This window comes from Eleutherodactylus coqui, chromosome 6 (assembly GCF_035609145.1).
Source record: "Eleutherodactylus coqui strain aEleCoq1 chromosome 6, aEleCoq1.hap1, whole genome shotgun sequence".
Classification (NCBI taxonomy): Eukaryota; Metazoa; Chordata; class Amphibia; order Anura; family Eleutherodactylidae; genus Eleutherodactylus; species Eleutherodactylus coqui.
This window is the reverse complement of record NC_089842.1, coordinates 228400654-228419345: the sequence shown is the minus strand read 5'-3', so window position 1 is coordinate 228419345 and position 18692 is coordinate 228400654. Positions and strand designations below refer to the sequence as shown.

The 18692-nt window shown below is 44.0% G+C and overlaps 1 protein-coding gene across 1 annotated transcript in view; it reads right to left on the bottom strand.

The window, feature by feature from the left end:
- Positions 1-16654, bottom strand: part of PEA15 (proliferation and apoptosis adaptor protein 15) — a 68206-nt gene extending 51552 nt beyond the window's left edge. The window contains exon 1 of the mRNA XM_066609037.1: positions 16523-16654. The gene's annotated coding sequence lies outside the window, so the exon portion shown is untranslated. The remainder of the gene's footprint in view (positions 1-16522) is intronic.
- Between the last annotated feature and the right edge of the window lie 2038 nt (positions 16655-18692).

Below are 18692 nucleotides of genomic sequence, written 5' to 3'. Positions count from 1 at the left end.
TAAGGGGTTAATCATTGATTAGTAATCTTTATGTTGCATTACTTTCCGTACTCCGTTGTATCTCCATACAGAGACATCCCGCTGCAGGTGCGTATGTTGCTGCACTACCTGTATCCAGAAACTCCTGTGGGACTCCCCCGCACACATCGCAGCGCCATTTTTCTCCTCGGGGTAATACATCTTTCCTCACTTTCCACTTTAATGTATTTTTTCGTGATTAGAAAGTAAGAGTTTATTGAAAAACAAATGTGAACTTACAGCTCTGCCACGCAGCGCCTTCCCTGACAACGAGCGAGGCGCAATGACTACTTCCATCAGGAGGACGTGGGAAGGAGATGGGGGGGGGGGGAAATAGTCTTAGGCAGGGAGAGGATCCATCTGTATTCACTGCGATCCGTAATATGCTGATCTCCTGAAATACTCTGTGCTGCAGGGAGGGGTCCTTACTCCTTCGGCTGTGTAGTTCTCAGTCATCAATCTTACATGGCCCTTGCAACATTTCCCTCTTGCCTGCATCCCCCCTCCCTTGTCACATGCAGTCCTGTCCATCACATAAGGTGAACGGGTCACTACATCACTTGAGATCGGCACTCCCTCCCCTGAAATACTCTGTGCGGATGAGGACCCTGTTCTTCCCACTACCTGCCCCTGACCTACCTACCTCTTGTCTCCATTCCCGTCCTCACGTTATGACATTGCGCCATAACTTACTGCACTCCTCTCCTGAAATACTCTGTGCCCAGTGTACAAATAATGGAGTCACTAAGGGTTAAACATGCCGGCACCCACTCACTACATTTTAGGGAAATTACTTTATTTTTAGCTTTCTTGCAAAAAAAAAAAAAAGTTTTCTTCCTCTCCTACTGCAACAGTAAAGAAGTATTAAAGTTATTTCACATCTTGTGGATTCGGCCCGCTAAGAGCGAGGACCAAAGATTTAGAGGGTAACTCCACCTGAAACACAAAGCCATACCCTTTGTATTCACTCACTAATAATGTCCTTCAATGAATCCCTCCACAGTAATAGTGCCTCTCAATAGCCCCGCTCACATTAATGGTGCCCCTCAGTGACCCCCTTACAATAATAGTGATCCTCTTACAATAACAGTTCCCCTTAGTGACCATCTCATTGTAATGGTGCCCCTCAATGACTACCTCAAAATAATAGTGCCCTTCAATAACTCCACTCACATTAATGGTGCCCCTCAGTGACCCCCTTACAATAATAGTGACCCTCTTACAGTAATAGTGCCCCTCAGTGACCATCTCATTGTAATTGTGCCCTTCAATGACTACCTCAAAATTATAGTGCCCTTCAATAACTCCACTCACATTAATGGTGCCCCTCAGTGACCCCCTTACAATAATAGTGATCCTCTTACAGTAATAGTGCCCCTCAGTGACCATCTCATTATAATGGTGCCCCTCAATGACTACCTCAAAATAATAGTGCCCTTCAATAACCCCCCTCACATTAATGGTGCCCCTCAGTTACCCCCTTACAATAATAGTGACCCTCTTACAATAACAGTTCCCCTTAGTGACCATCTCATTGTAATGGTGCCCCTCAATGACTACCTCAAAATAATAGTGCCCTTCAATAACCCCCCTCACATTAATGGTGCCCCTCAGTGGCCTTTTTATAGCAATAGAGTCCTTCAGTGACCCTCTTACAATAATTGTGCCCCTCAAAAGCCTGCTCACAGTAATAACTCCCCTCACTGATCCCCTCACAATAATAGTGTCCCTCAATAACCCCCACATTAATGGTGCCCCTAAGTGACCCGCTTGCAATAATCGTGACTCTCAGTGACCCCCTCGCTGTAATATTGTTCCTCAGTGACTCCCTTACAGTAATAGAGCCCTCAGTGACCCCCTCACTGTAATAGTGTTCCTTAGTGACTCCCTTGAAGTAATAAAGCCCCTCAGTGACCCCCCCCCCACTGTAATAGTGTTCCTCAGTGATTCCCTTACAGTAATAGAGCCCTCAGTGACCCCCTCACTGTAATAGTGTTCCTCAGTGACTCCCTTGTAGTAATAAAGCCCCTCAGTGACCCCCCCCCACTGTAATAGTGTTCCTCAGTGATTCCCTTACAGTAATAGAGCCCCTCAGTAACCTTCTCACTGTAATAGTGTTCCTCAGTGACTCCCTTGTAGTAATAAAGCCCCTCAGTGACCCACCCCCCACTGTAATAGTGTTCCTCAGTGATTCCCTTACAGTAATAGAGCCCCTCAGTGACCCCCTCACTGTAATAGTGCCCCTCAGTGACTCCCTTACAGTAATAGAGCCCCTCAGTGAACTTCTCACTGTAATAGTGTTCCTCAGTGACTCCCTTGCAGTAATAAAGCCCCTCAGTGACCCCCTCACTGTAATAGTGTTCCTCAGTGACTCCCTTGCAGTAATAAAGCCTCTCAGTGACCCCCTCACTGTAATAGTGCCCCTCAGTGACTCCCTTACAGTAATAGTGCCCCTCAGTGACTCCCTTACAGTAATAGTGCCCCTCAGTGATTCCCTTACAGTATTAGAGCCCTCAGTGACCCCCTCACTGTAATAGTGTTCCTCAGTGACTCCCTTACAGTATTAGAGCCCTCAGTGACCCCCCCACACTGTAATAGTGTTCCTCAGTGATTCCCTTACAGTAATAGAGCCCCTCAGTGACCCCCTCACTGTAATAGTGCCCCTCAGTGACTCCCTTACAGTAATAGAGCCCCTCAGTGACCCCCTCACTGTAATAGTGTTCTTTAGTGACTCCCTTGCAGTAATAAAGCCTCTCAGTGACCCCCTCACTGTAATAGTGCCCCTCAGTGACTCCCTTACAGTAATAGTGCCCCTCAGTGACTCCCTTACAGTAATAGTGCCCCTCAGTGACCCCTTTACAGTAACAGTTACTCTTAGTGACCCCCTGACAGTAAGAATGCAGTAAAATTAAAAAAAAGTCTATACCTTCACTTTCACTACTCCACCCTCCCAATCCATCCTGCTTCGGGTAGCATGATCATGTGATCTCTATGGCCAATCCCCTGCCTCTGCTTCAGTATGAGGTCATTGGATGCAGGGATCACATGTTAGAGAGCAGGTGAAGGCAGTAGAGAACCAAAGCGGAGCAGACCAAGCAGTGGGGAGAGTTTAGGCCCATTGGACATGTCTCCATACTCCGGGGACAGCAGGACAGCCCCCAAAATCTGTGACTGTCCCACTGAATCCTGGATGATAGGTAGACACGACTGTAGTCATACTTTAATTTTAAGGTTTTGGATGGAGTTGGGCTTTAAATGGTACAGAATTAGCAAACCATGGCTGATTTCTTCCAAAAACAGTGCCCCACCTGTCCACAGGTGGTGTGTGATATTGCAGCTCAATCGGTATCAGCTTAGCTACTTGTTCTAGGAGGACAAGAACAATGTGAGTGGGAATACACGTTAGAACGTATAGATTCCACACGGAATGACAGAATTGGGCTGTGATATACCTCATATATAGGTCAGGAGCTGCTCTTCAGCTTTGTGATTAATTATCCACATTCTTAAAGGGGCAGTAACCTTTAATATAGGTCACGACCGAGTGCGCCCCCCCTTTCTCCCCTAACTAACTTGTTTCTTCCTGTGCTGAAATCCTCCATTCTCGTGCTTCGCAGTGCGACAATCAGTCTCGCTTCCTGCCGGCTGTATAATACTGGCGTTATCTCTACATGGCCGGCCTGCTAATGTTACACTGGAGGAAGCTGGATGCCTTTAATTCCTTCACTCTCAATGCCTCATTTAACACTTTCAGTACCGGCCCGTGCGCAGCTGCCTCGGGGATACAGGCCGCGTCGGTCACATGCGTCACGATTTTAGTGCATGACAAGCTGTATTTACTGGTGCCATTTTGGGGTACATATAGCTTTTTGGATCACTTTTAGGGCTCTTTTGTTTGTCATGCAGAACAAAAAATGTGTTCACTAGAGATGAGCGAACCTACTCGGCCACGCCCCTTTTCCACCCGAATGCCGCGATTTTCGAGTACTTCAGTACTCGTGCGAAAAAAGATTCGGGGGGGCGCCGTGGGTGAGTGGGGAGTTGCAGCGGGGAGTGGGGGGGGGCAGAGGGAGAGAGAGAGGGCTCCCCCCTGTTCCCCACTGCTACCCCCCGCTCCGCCACGCCTCACCCAGCCCCCCGGCGCCCCCCGAATCTTTTCATCCGAGTACGGAAGTACTCGAAAATCGCGGTGCTCGATCGAGTAATTACTCAAAACGAGTATGTTCGCTCATCTCTAGTGTTCACTTTATTGCGCAGGTTGTTAGGGATGCGACAATACCAAACATTTTTTTTTACACAAGAGTGGAAAGTGTTCACATTATTTTATGTCCCTGTAGGGGACTTGAACCTGCGATCCTATTATTGCTGATAATACACTGCAGTACTTCTGTACTGCAATGCATTATTGCTTATGGTAGCAATCACAGGCTATGGGCTTATTTTGGTGTGCGTATATCGGCCAGGTTTTCACGCCCGGCGAATATTCGCTGTCTCTCTCTGCAGGGGAAGGAGGTGGGCCGGGCCGAGAGCAGTGCACTGAGCTCCCACCCCCTCTCCGCTTCTTGCCACTATTTGCAATGGGAGGGGTGGGGGTGGGACTTAGCTCCACCCCCATCCCGCCCCTTCCATTGCACTGCTCCCGGCCCGCATCCTCCCCCTGCAGAGAGGGACAGTGTATAACTGCCGGGTGTGAAAACCCGGCCGATATACGCACGTCGGAATAAGCTCTATGACAGACGCGGATACCATTGAATGGCATCCTGGTTGAGATGGCAACCCACTAGATCTTCGCACCTTGCCTCTGTGAACTTTTTACATGTTGCAATCGACATTAATCATGGCATGCAAGGGGTTAACAGTGGGGCTCAGTGCTCTCACCAATCCCCGCTGTTGCAGCGGGAGTCTGGCTGTCAGTCACTGGACGTAACTGTACGCATATTCCCAAGAAACCCTATTTCAACTAGGGCATAAATATACACTCTGGGTTGGGAAGGGGTTAATATCACTAATGTACGGAAATCGTTTTGTGGAACGATATTAATTCAACAGGATGCAGAGTGCGGCTCACAAGGGAGTCAAATCTTGTCATTATAGAGTATTATTCTCTAATGGGCGGGGAGGGGCTGCGACTTACATGTACGGTTCTGATTCTGAAGACCAGAATATTATATAGTTTCACGAAACACTCTTTTGTAGCACAAGATTTATTTTGAGGCACAGAATGCCCTGTTGTAGTGCAGGATATACTGCTGTACTTGGTGACACAAAACGCACTGCTTTAATTCTGCAACAGAATATATTACATTGCAACTATGTGATACAGAATGCACTGATGTAATAATGTGATACGGAATGCACTGATGTAATAATGTGATACTGAATGCACTGATGTAATTATGTGATACTGAGTGCACTGATGTAACTATGTGATACAGAATGCACTCATGTAATAATGTGATACAGAATGTGCTGCTGTATAATGTGATACACAATGCACTGATGTAACTATGTGATACTGAATGCACTCATGTAATAATGTGATACTGAATGCACTCATGTAATAATGTGATACTGAATGCACTGATGTAATTATGTGATACTGAATGCACTGATGTAATAATGTGATACAGAATGCACTGATGTAATAATGTGATAGAGAATGCACTCCTGTAATAATGTCATACAGAATGCACTGATGTAATAATGTGATACAGAATGCACTGATGTAATAATGTGATAGAGAATGCACTGATGTAATAATGTGATACAGAATGCACTGATATAATAATGTGATACAGAATGCACTGATATAATAATGTGATACAGAATGCACTGATGTAATTATGTTCTACAGAATGCACTGATGTAATAATGTGATACTGAATGCACTGATGTAATAATGTGATAGAGAATGCACTCCTGTAATAATGTGATACAGAATGCACTGATGTAACTATGTGATACAGAATGCACTGATGTAATAATGTGATAGAGAATGCACTGATGTAATAATGTGATACAGAATGCACTGATGTAATAATGTGACACACAATGCACTGATGTAATAATGTGATACAGAATGCACTGATGTAATAATGTGATACAGAATGCACTGATGTAATAATGTGATACAGAATGCACTGATGTAATTATGTGATACAGAATGCACTGATGTAACTATGTGATACAGAATGCACTAATGTAATAATGTGATACTGAATGCACTGATGTAATAATGTGATACAGAATGCACTGATGTAATTATGTGATACAGAATGCACTCATGTAATAATGTGATACAGAATGCACTGATGTAATTATGTGATACAGAATGCACTGATGTCATTATGTGATACAGAATGCACTGATGTAATTATGTGATACAGAATGCACTGATGCAATAATGTGATACACAATGCACTGATGTAATAATGTGATACAGAATGCACTAATGTAATAATGTGACACTGAATGTACTGATGTAATAATGTGATACAGAATGCACTGATGTAATTATGTGATACAGAATGCACTGATGTAATAATGTGATACAGAATGCACTGATGTAATAATGTGATACAGAATGCACTAATGTAATAATGTGATACAGAATGCACTGATGTAATTATGTGATACAGAATGCACTAATGTAATAATGTGATACAGAATGCACTGATGTAATTATGTGATACAGAATGCACTAATGTACTAAAGTGATACAGAATGCACTGATGTAATTATATGATACTGAATGCACTGATGTATAATGTGATACTGAATGCACTGATGTAATTATGTGATACAGAATGCACTGATGTAACTATGTGATACAGAATGCACTAATGTAATAATGTGATACTGAATGCACTGATGTAATAATGTGATACAGAATGCACTGATGTAATAATGTGATACAGAATGCACTGATGTAATTATGTGATACAGAATGCACTCATGTAATAATGTGATACAGAATGCACTGATGTAATTATGTGATACAGAATGCACTGATGTCATTATGTGATACAGAATGCACTGATGTAATTATGTGATACAGAATGCACTGATGTAATAATGTGACACACAATGCACTGATGTAATAATGTGATACACAATGCACTGATGTAATAATGTGATACAGAATGCACTGATGTAATTATGTGATACAGAATGTACTAATGTAATAATGTGATACACAATGCACTGATGTAATAATGTGATACAGAATGCACTAATGTAATAATGTGACACTGAATGTACTGATGTAATAATGTGATACAGAATGCACTGATGTAATTATGTGATACAGAATGCACTAATGTAATAATGTGATACAGAATGCACTGATGTAATAATGTGATACAGAATGCACTGATGTAATTATGTGATACAGAATGCACTAATGTAATAATGTGATACAGAATGCACTGATGTAATTATGTGATACAGAATGCACTAATGTAATAATGTGATACAGAATGCACTGATGTAATTATGTGATACAGAATGCACTAATGTAATAATGTGATACAGAATGCACTGATGTAATTATGTGATACAGAATGCACTGATGTATAATGTGATACTGAATGCACTGATGTAATTATGTGATACACAATGCACTGATGTAATAATGTGATACAGAATGCACTGATGTAATAATGTGATACAGAATGCACTGATGTAACAATGTGATACGGAATGCACTGATGTAATAATGTGATACAGAATGCACTGATATAACTATGTGATACTGAATGCACTGATGTAATAATGTGATACAGAATGCACTGATGTAATTATGTGATACTGAATGCACTGATGTAATAATGTGATACAGAATGCACTGATGTAACTATGTGATACAGAATGCACTAATGTAATAATGTGATACTGAATGCACTGATGTAATAATGTGATACAGAATGCACTGATGTAATTATGTGATACAGAATGCACTGATGTAATAATGTGATACAGAATGCGCTGCTGTAATCATGTGATACACAATGCACTGATGTCATTATGTGATACAGAATACACTGATGGGATAATGTGATACTGAATGCACTGATGTAATAATGTGATACAGAATGCACTGATGTAATAATGTGATGCAGAATGCACTGATGTAATAATGTGATGCAGAATGCACTGATGTAATAATGTGATACAGAATGCACTGATGTAATAATGTGACACACAATGCACTGATGTAATTATGTGATACACAATGCACTGGTGTAATAATGTGATACGGAATGCACTGATGTAATAATGTGATAGAGAATGCACTGATGTAATAATGTGATAGAGAATGCACTCCTGTAATAATGTGATACACAATGCACTGATGTAATAATGTGATACGGAATGCACTGATGTAACTATGTGATAGAGAATGCACTGATGTAATTATGTGATACACAATGCACTGATGTAATAATGCGATACACAATGCACTGATGTAATAATGTGATAGAGAATGCACTCCTGTAATAATGTGATACAGAATGCACTGATGTAATAATGTGATACAGAATGCACTAATGTAATAATGTGATACAGAATGCACTGATGTAATAATGTGATACAGAATGCACTAATGTAATAATGTGATACAGAATGCACTGATGTAACTATGTGATACTGAGTGCACTGATGTAATAATGTGATAGAGAATGCACTGATGTAATTATGTGATACTGAATGCACTGATGTAATAATGTGATACAGAATGCACTAATGTAATAATGTGATACAGAATGCACTGATGTAATAATGTGATACAGAATGCACTAATGTAATAATGTGATACAGAATGCACTGATGTAATAATGTGATAGAGAATGCACTGATGTAATAATGTGATACGGAATGCACTGATGTAATAATGTGATACAGAATGCACTAATGTAATTATGTTCTACAGAATGCACTGATGTAATTATGTGATACAGAATGCACTGATGTAATAATGTGATACAGAATGCACTGATGTAATTATGTGATACAGAATGCACTGATGTCATTATGTGATACAGAATGCACTGATGTAATAATGTGATACAGAATGCACTGATGTCATTATGTGATACAGAATGCACTGATGTCATTATGTGATACAGAATGCACTGATGTCATTATGTGATACAGAATGCACTGATGTCATTATGTGATACAGAATACACTGATGATACAGAATGCACTGATGTAATTATGTGATACAGAATGCACTGATGGGATAATGTGATACTGAATGCACTGATGTAATAATGTGATACAGAATGCACTGATGTAATAATGTGATGCAGAATGCACTGATGTAATAATGTGATACAGAATGCACTGATATAATAATGTGATACAGAATGCACTGATGTAATAATGTGACACACAATGCACTGATGTAATAATGTGATACAGAATGCACTGATGGAATAATGTGATACAGAATGCACTGATGGAATAATGTGATACAGAATACAATGATGTAATTATGTGATACAGAATGCACTGGTGTAATAATGTGATACGGAATGCACTGATGTAATAATGTGATACTGAATGCACTGATGTAATAATGTGATAGAGAATGCATTCCTGTAATAATGTGATACACAATGCACTGATGTAATAATGTGATAGAGAATGCACTCCTGTAATAATGTGATACAGAATGCACTGATGTAATAATGTGATACGGAATGCACTGATGTAACTATGTGATAGAGAATGCACTGATGTAATTATGTGATACACAATGCACTGATGTAATAATGTGATACACAATGCACTGATGTAATAATGTGATAGAGAATGCACTCCTGTAATAATGTGATACAGAATGCACTGATGTAATAATGTGATACGGAATGCACTGATGTAATTATGTGATACAGAATGCACTGATGTAATAATGTGATACAGAATGCACTGATGTAATAATGTGATACAGAATGCACTGATGTAATAATGTGATACAGAATGCACTGATGTAATAATGTGATACAGAATGCACTGATGTAATTATGTGATACAGAATGCACTGATGTAATAATGTGATACGGAATGCACTGATGTAATTATGTGATACTGAATGCACTGATGTAATTATGTGATACAGAATGCACTGATGTCATTATGTGATACACAATGCACTGATGTCATTATGTGATACCGAATGCACTAGTGGTGATCAGATGGCCACTTGGACCTGAGGCCTGCATTGAGGAGCTTGGAGGGTAGAGTTAGCACTTGTCACGATGGCTCTGACCAGACTCCTCCCCGGAGGGACTACGCCACCTTGGCCCAAGTACCACTAGGCCTCTTCCGGACACCCCTGGGACAGGGATGGCCTATAAACATGCAGTGGACTGTAAATATGTCATGTATGACGCCACCGTTCCTTACTCACCGGAATGACCCTCGGAGGAGAAATAAAGGAAGTCCACGCACACATTCACTTTTAGTACCTCAGTCCCCGGAAACGGTCAAGGCCTGGCAAAACTTTACTTGCAGCTTGACACATTACAGCTTAATTGCGCACCAGTGCAGGCAGGACCGTAAACTTTAGGTCAGGGATGTAACTCCGGATGATATCGGTCCTGCACTCCACGTTATGTGTCAGGTACCGCTCCTGGAAGGGGAACACTCTGGAGGGTGACGGGGTATGAGCTCTCCACAGACACTCATTTGACTCAGACTTGGATCTCTGGTATATCGGCCACCATTTGCACGGCCGGCTGATATACGCTATGTTGGAAGAGATAAAACTGGTGAACGAGAGCACAAATCAAACGTTTGTGTGCCCGTTCAGATGGCATAGGTCCCGGCGCATATACACCGAGACTACCATGCCGTCGCCCCTTTTCCCTTCCTCCCCATCGCAGGCTCACCTCTCCTCTCCTTCCCGCTCGTTCTTTGCGTCCCGCCTTCTCCTATTGATGGCTAAGGACAAAGAACGAGCGGGAAGGAGAGCAGAGGTAAGCCTCTATGGACGGCCGAAAGGAGAGTGAGGGAGTTTAGCAGCCACGCTGCTAAACTCCCTCCCAACTCCGGCTGCTGCCATGGGCTCCCATAGGAGCCCATGCAGCAGCAGGCGTATGCCGGCCCAAAAGATAGTTCCAGGACTATCTTTTGGACCCAATGTAGAAACACCCAGCGCTATATCGGCCGGCTGGGCGCTTTTACGTCTCAGGAATACAGCCATGTGATCTTATGCATTGGAATCAAATGCAACAGATCACAGCAAATATCAGCCGGCCGTGAAAATGGCCGGCAGATATGCGCTCGTGGGAAAGAGCCCGAACAAATGGTTTCTGGAATCAGGGAACTTGGGATACTGCTCTTTCTCCTCCATCACTCTTCACCACATGAGGGTTGAAGGTTCCCCTCTGTGGCCGGCACTCCACTCCCCTCTCTGCCACTGGACTGCCTAAAAAAGACTACACTGGTATTATTGCATCTTGTCACCACCCGGAAACTAGGGTTTGACAGGGATTGGATGGAGGAACGCCCCTGTCACACCCCTAGCTCCCGATTTGCTGAATTCAGTACGGTCCTAGCTGCAGCATGTAGATATTGTGCCCATGCTGGAGGATTAGGGATTAGTTTTCTGCCGCTGTCTTTCTGCTGTGTCAGAACGGCACTGGCCGGTGTCCTATGCCGCCTCTCGCTCTGCCTGAGCCGACGCTCCCAGCCTCGCCGCTGTCCTCCTGCCGTGTCAGAACGGCACTTGGGGGATTATTACACGCCCCCAGCTAATCAGAAGCTGGGGTCGTTACTAAATTTTTCGACAGCTGGTACCTTGTCACCACCCCTAACGTCCGGTGGTGACAAGGTACAATAGTACTGAGTACACTTTGCTCTCATACTCATAGTGTCTAGCATAACACGTGACAGGACATAAATTGATACTTTTCTAGACATATCCCAGCCACATGTAGACATTAACCTCTCACTTGCTGCAGCTGTGCAATACACATAACAGGAAACTAGACACTTTGCACAGAGCATCTACACAAAAGACATGACATGTATGACAATTATGGAGGGGCCAGGAATAAAGACTTTGGGCTGCTACACACTGATGTAATTACTAGCGAGGAGTGAGATTGTTTCTGCCATTGAGAGGGAGGAATAGTCTAACAGCGCCCGGATCTCACGAACGCCATAAAAATTCAGAATGGCTGCGTAGACTAATGAAGGCTAAATGAGCGAAGTTGAAGGGACATTGCAGATTTTGGCTGGAGTTACCCTCTAAGTCAGTTTTGTACTTTCAGCGCCTTCTTAAACACGAAGCACGACTGCTGCCGCCCTAGAGGTGGGCATAAGGTGGTCGTTCTCCAACAAGACCTAGCCAGATCGCCATCCCCTAGGGCTCCGTAGATCATGTGACAGCCCAACTGGTCACACCGAGTCCTCACTAGTGGGTCGCCATAACCTGTGGAGAGGGGCTACACGGAGCCCGGACCTGCCACGTCTTTACATTAGGGCTCAGTCACACGTATGCAGCTTAGGTGGTTGATAATTTCACCACCATGTGTGGATTTAGTGCACATTTGGTGTGTATGAGGTCTTTTGCGTATGCATTCACTACGTTTTTCACTTGCGCAAAAAAAACGAAAACAATTGATGTCACTATTTTTTTAACGCTGTCCTCTGGCTTGAAGCGTAAAAATGTGCTTTTTTTTAATGGTCCCATAGACTTAAATGGGTGATTTTGGTGCGTAATACGGATTTTTTTCACACATGTATGATACATGTAGCATATCAACCAATCACAGCGCAGCTTTTATTTTACCTCAGCAGTATAAGAAATGAAAGCTGTGCTGTGATTGGTTGCTGTTTCTTATACTTCTAAAGTAAAATAAAAGCTGCACTGTGATTGGTTGCCCTGGGCAACCAAGATTTTCTGTTAGACAGCTTTCATAAGAGTGTGCTGTTCAAAGCAACCAATCACAGCGCGGCTTTCATTTTACCTCAGCAGTATAAGGAATGAAAGCTGCGCTGTAATTGGTTGCTAGGGGCAACCAAGGCAGATTTTATTTTACACGGACGGCGTTCATAAGAGTGCGGTGCCGGCCTAGTGTTCCGTGGCGCATCCTGTAGGTGCCCCCATAATGAGTGTTCATATGGAAATGTCACGTCAACCTGAAACTTCCCACCCAGCTTCCCGCCACTCATCACATTGAAGGGCATTACAGTCAGCCAACTTGACAACCAGAACTGGCTGATAACAGAGAGCAATATCTTGTACCTACCTGCTCAATATACAGAGTGGAGCTAGAGAACAACAGGAGGTGACAAGTGGCTCCTAAGCTGCAGTTCTCCTGGACGTCCAGCAGGGCAGCAGACTACGCTGGCACTGTCTATGGGGTTACTTTAGAACTGTTAGGCCTCGGGTCCACGGGCGTTTTTTCACCAAGTAGTATGCATGCGTGGCGCGGCCGCGGGATACGCGGTGAATGGAGTTAATGAAAGTCAATGGATCTTTGTTGCCCCATGCACATGTATGTATGGCCACTGCGTGCCGATACGCGCGGGAAAAAAATGGCAGCTATTTTACCGCATGTTACGTGCGTACAGCCCTATTGATCTCTCTGGGTACATGTGTAACACATGTTGCTAGGATACAAACAATGAAGTGAAAAAAAAAATCAGGAAGAAGTTTTTTTGCGTGTGCATTGAAACGCGGTGCATACGCAGAACATACATGTGCAAAAACACGTGAGGAAAAAAACATTCAGCACGCAGTGATACGCAGCTAATACCACACCGCGTTTTACGCATCTGACCATGGGCATGGGGCCTTAGTGTAGGGACTGTGGCCAGTATGGGGCACCTGGTCTGCACTGTTTAGGGGGGCACTTTGGCAGAGATACGAGATGCACAGTGGCTGCCTCAATTTAAGGGGGAATCTCGGCCCTGTAAGTGCAGTTACTAGCCTGACACTTTTTGTGGGGCGCTCTTTCTGTGTGGAGGCACTTCGGCATTGTTGGTGGATGTCCTCTAGCACTGTTTATAGGGGCACCCTGGCACTTTATAGTCAAAGTCTGGCACTCTTTATGGGGCACTCTTGTGGAAACTGCACTTTAGTCGTTAGTGGAAGGACTGCGGCTGTCACTCTTTATGGGGCACTCTGTGTGGCACTGTTGAAGGGGGCACTTTGACAATTTATTGGAGGCACTATGTCTGGCATTGTTTAAAGGGGGGACTTTGGCATTGTGGGTGTACGCACTGCTATGGTGCCCACTGGACACTTAGTGGAAGCCCCCTGGCAGCTTGACATGAAGGCACTGTGACTGACATGGTTTTGGCAGTCCGTGGAGGGACTGTGGCTGGCACTCTTTATGGGGCATTCTGTCTGGCACTCTTTATGGTGACACTTTGGCACTCTGTGTCTGCCCGTTCTTATATCTATGGCGCGCTATAAGTGTCCTCTACTGAGGGGCGGTCATGCAAGCAAACAGGAAATCCCAGTATCCCCAGTGACAGGACCGGTTTAGGCTTACCTTCCTAAATCAGTGGCCCCACTTACTGTCATATATCCACCCTCATTTGTGGGAATTGTTAACCCCTTCCCACTAAATAACATAGACTATCATGTATTATTAAACATGCTCTCTGCAGTTGTTGTCCTGGCTACACCCTATATACCTTCTCCTGTTACCGTATGTTGGGATCAGTACTCCCATATGGGGTCATGTGATGCCAAGTCACTTGTAGTCCCATTGCCCTTGGAGTGTCACCATTTGGCGGTAAGTACCTGGACCATGACTGCTGCCCCTGGAGCTGACAGTCCTAGTTGAGCATTGCTCAGATATGTTGCAGCTTCTCCTTTAAAATGTGTTGTATTCGGCGCAGTGCATATTTTACCGCTGGATCATGCTCGCTGCGTGCCATTAGCCTGTCTAATATTTATGAGTAACACATTTTACATCCACTGTGCTGTCGGCTTATTTATTTGACGTTGTATGGAACGATCAGCCTCTTGTGTGCGAGCGTGACTCTGCTAGATCAGACCAAGCGTGCTGTAATACTCCGGAGAGTCCATTGTATTTCATGTTCTCTGCTTATAGGAAGTGGGTTTGTCAGCCTGCTCTGTGCTGTCTCCCCATCCCACGCCCAAACTTCCGAATGTGACCAGTGCCTTCATTCTGTAGGACACTCAACTATGTAGCTGGAGATTACTGAAGGGCAGTACTGGGACAGGGAGGAGACGGGTGGGAGCACCTTAACTGGCTAACTGACACCCCAAACTACTTACTATTGTGACAGGTAAGTATCCATCCCCGATGGATTCAACATCATGTCAATATCATAAAACCGTTGTTGAGATATCGGTATGAGACTTCACAGAAACGGGATAGATTTTTTTGGTATCAGACCCACCAGAAACACCATAGAGATATCGGTATCAGAAACAATAGAACGTCATCAATATATCAGTATCAGAGCAGATAGAAATGTCACAGATATAACGATATCAAACCCATTGGAAAACGCCATCGATATATCGCTATCAAAACAGAAATGTGATCGATACTTTGGTTTCAGATCCACCAGAAACATCATAGAGATATCGGCATCAGACCAAACAGAACATCATCGATATATCGGTATTAGACTCAACAGAACGTCATCGATATATCCATATCAGACCCAACAGAATGTCATCAATATATCCGTATCAGACCCAACAGAACATCATCGATATATTAGTATCAGACCCAACAGAATGTCATTGAAATATCAGTATCAGACCCAACAGAACGTCATCGATATATCCGTATCAGACCCAACAGAACGAATATCCGTATCAGACCCAACAGAACGTATATCCGTATCAGACCCAACAGAACGTCATCAATATATCCGTATCAGACCCAACAGAACGTCATCGATATCAAACCAAACAGAAATGCCGTTGATATGACTATATCAGACCCATTCAAAAATGTCATGGATATATCAATGTTAAACCCAAGAGAAACATCATCAATATATCAATATCAGCCTCAAAGGAAATGATAAATGGACGACAACGAGGAATATCAACTTCTCTCCCTTAATGATTGACCTCGCAAAGTCTGCCAGATGCCTTCAAAAAGTTCCTTCTCCCCATCCATCTCCATGAAGCTCCTTTCCTACACCCTTCAAATCATCTGCAACTGGGATGGTAGGTAGACCCAGCCCAAAGAATGTAGAAAGCAGGTCAACTCTTTCATAGCAGGCAAAGAAGAGGCGTCTCAACAGCAAAGTTGACTAACTAAATCCACACACTCAAGGAGACCAGAGCTCCATCGCCTGAACTTCCACCGAAGATGGTTTTGATAGTAAGATAGGACAAGCAGAGACATCAAGGCTGGTTCATGCCAAAGCTGTGCCACTCCCAACACACCCCTCTCATGCCGCCATCCCTTGCCCTGCTTTCCTTTTAGTAACCCTTGCTTAAACCCATCCAACAATCCTCCCCCCAAAAAAAGTCGATCCGTCTTACCGTCTCCTTGTAGTCAAGTGGATAAAGTGTTGTAACGGTGTGTGAAGGTTGGTGAGAACTTCTGCAGCCAAGACCAGGACCAAGTGGTTGCTGCACTCTGCGGCTCCTCTCTGCCAGCTGGGTGGATGTGGCTGATAGATCCTCCTGCTGCTGCTGCTGTCTGCACAGAAATTCCCTTCCCCTACAGACAGAACTGATTTCAATGTGGTCTCCCTCACTCCACCCTTTGTACTGAGTGATGTCACATTGTGCGTGTGGATGTGTGAGGGAGCGAGAGGAGAAGAGAGAAGGCTACAGATGTATTCACTGACTACACACCCATTGTGTACAGGGGAAGTATGCCATTTCACATGGTGGAGGGGGGTGGGATAGACTTAATTGCTAGAGAGAAGGTTCACGCTGGGTTAATATCCTGCCTTTTACATTGCCGCTTAGGCTTGTATTATGTATTAATAGGATGCCGAGTGGTGGCGTATAATATAGTATATATACAGTGTAGGTGCACTATGGAGCTTGCAATCTAATCCAGATACATAGAGCGTTGCAGCACTAGTCTAAATAGTTAGCCTGTGGCCCTTGGGTTCAACGCATCATTACTAACGGCCCTATTAGCAGGGTGTACTGAGACTCGTCAAGACAATGCCTGTGTCTTTCCGGCACTACCATAGGGTATGCTGGACAGAACTAGAGTTGAAATCGGCCGGTAAACCACTAGCCCAACTGGTAAATCATTCGCCTGGCGGGTAAACCAGTAGCCCAACTGGTAAACCATTCGCCTGGCCAGTAAACCACTAGCCCAGCCCGTAAACTACCACCCCGGTCAGTAAACCACTAGCCTGGCTGGTAAACCACTCGATCGGCTGGTAAACCACTAACCTGGCCAGTAAACCACTAGCCCGGATGGTAAACCACTAGCCTGGCTGGTAAACCACTAACCCAGCCAGTTGTTTACTCTAGAGACCAATGCCGGTATTTAATTTTTACCGGCTATATTAACCCTCTCCAATCCAATTTGTATACTAGTTTTCCTAGGGGGCTTACTCTTTTTCTGCTGTTATACAATGGCGCTATCTGCTGGGTAAAGCCAGTACTGCATGAGGTGACACGTTGGATAGGCTCCGACAGCAGAGAGGCTGGCAATATACAGTAAGAGAACTTCAACGGATGTACAGCCTTAAATCATAATGTCTTCAGACGTCAGACAGTGGATTGGAAAGGGTTAATGCCTGGTGAAAAATAATTACCTGGTGTGAGCACCTCCGGCTGGGCAGCAGCCATATCATCAAGTACTATAACTAATGGGGGCACTATTACTGCTGGGGCCACTAATGGAGGCACTATTACTGCTGGAGCCACTAATAGGGGCACTATTACTGCTGGAGCCACTAATGCGGGTACTATTACTGCTGGGGCCACTAAAGAGGACCTTATTACAGCTGGTGCCACTAAAGCAAGGCACTGTTACCACTGAGGGGCTGCTAAAGGGGGCACTGTTATTACTGAGGCCACTAAATGGGGACATTGTTACTATTGGGGCCACTAAAGGCCAGTGGAACTAATACTACTAAGGGCCACTGGAATAATGGAGGTAGAAAACATATGTTGTAATAAGCCACACCAATAACCTCAGCCTCTAACCCAAGCCCCCTTTTTTTTGGTGTCACAGGTGGCGACCCTAGATGTAACAGGGAACCAGAATCCCACGTTGTAATGATTGGTGGTGGCCTGACTCATCAATGCATATGTCTAAATGCTTGAAAACAACAAAGCCCAGATGACCCAATAGTTTCGGGCAAAATTGTGCCCCAGGACAGGAGGGGGAGAGTGGTATATTATATGCATTTATTCTTCTCTCTTGCCCCTCTGATCATGCCAGTTTCAGGCATCCAAGATTGCTGGAGTAATTTTCTGACTTCCTAATGCTCTCTGATTGGTAGAACTGATCACATGGGCAGTGCTAGCCAATCAGAGAGCAGATATAGTGCATTGCTAGCCTAACACTACTAAAGTACTGTGGGGAGATTAAATGGGTTTTCTGGCTCAACCACCATTGATGACCCATGCTCAGGATAGGTCATCAATAGATGATTAGTGGGGTCTGCTGCTTAATCCCCACCAATCGTTTAGCTGAAGTAACAGAAGCACTCAGGTAAGCGCCGCTGTCAGTTCA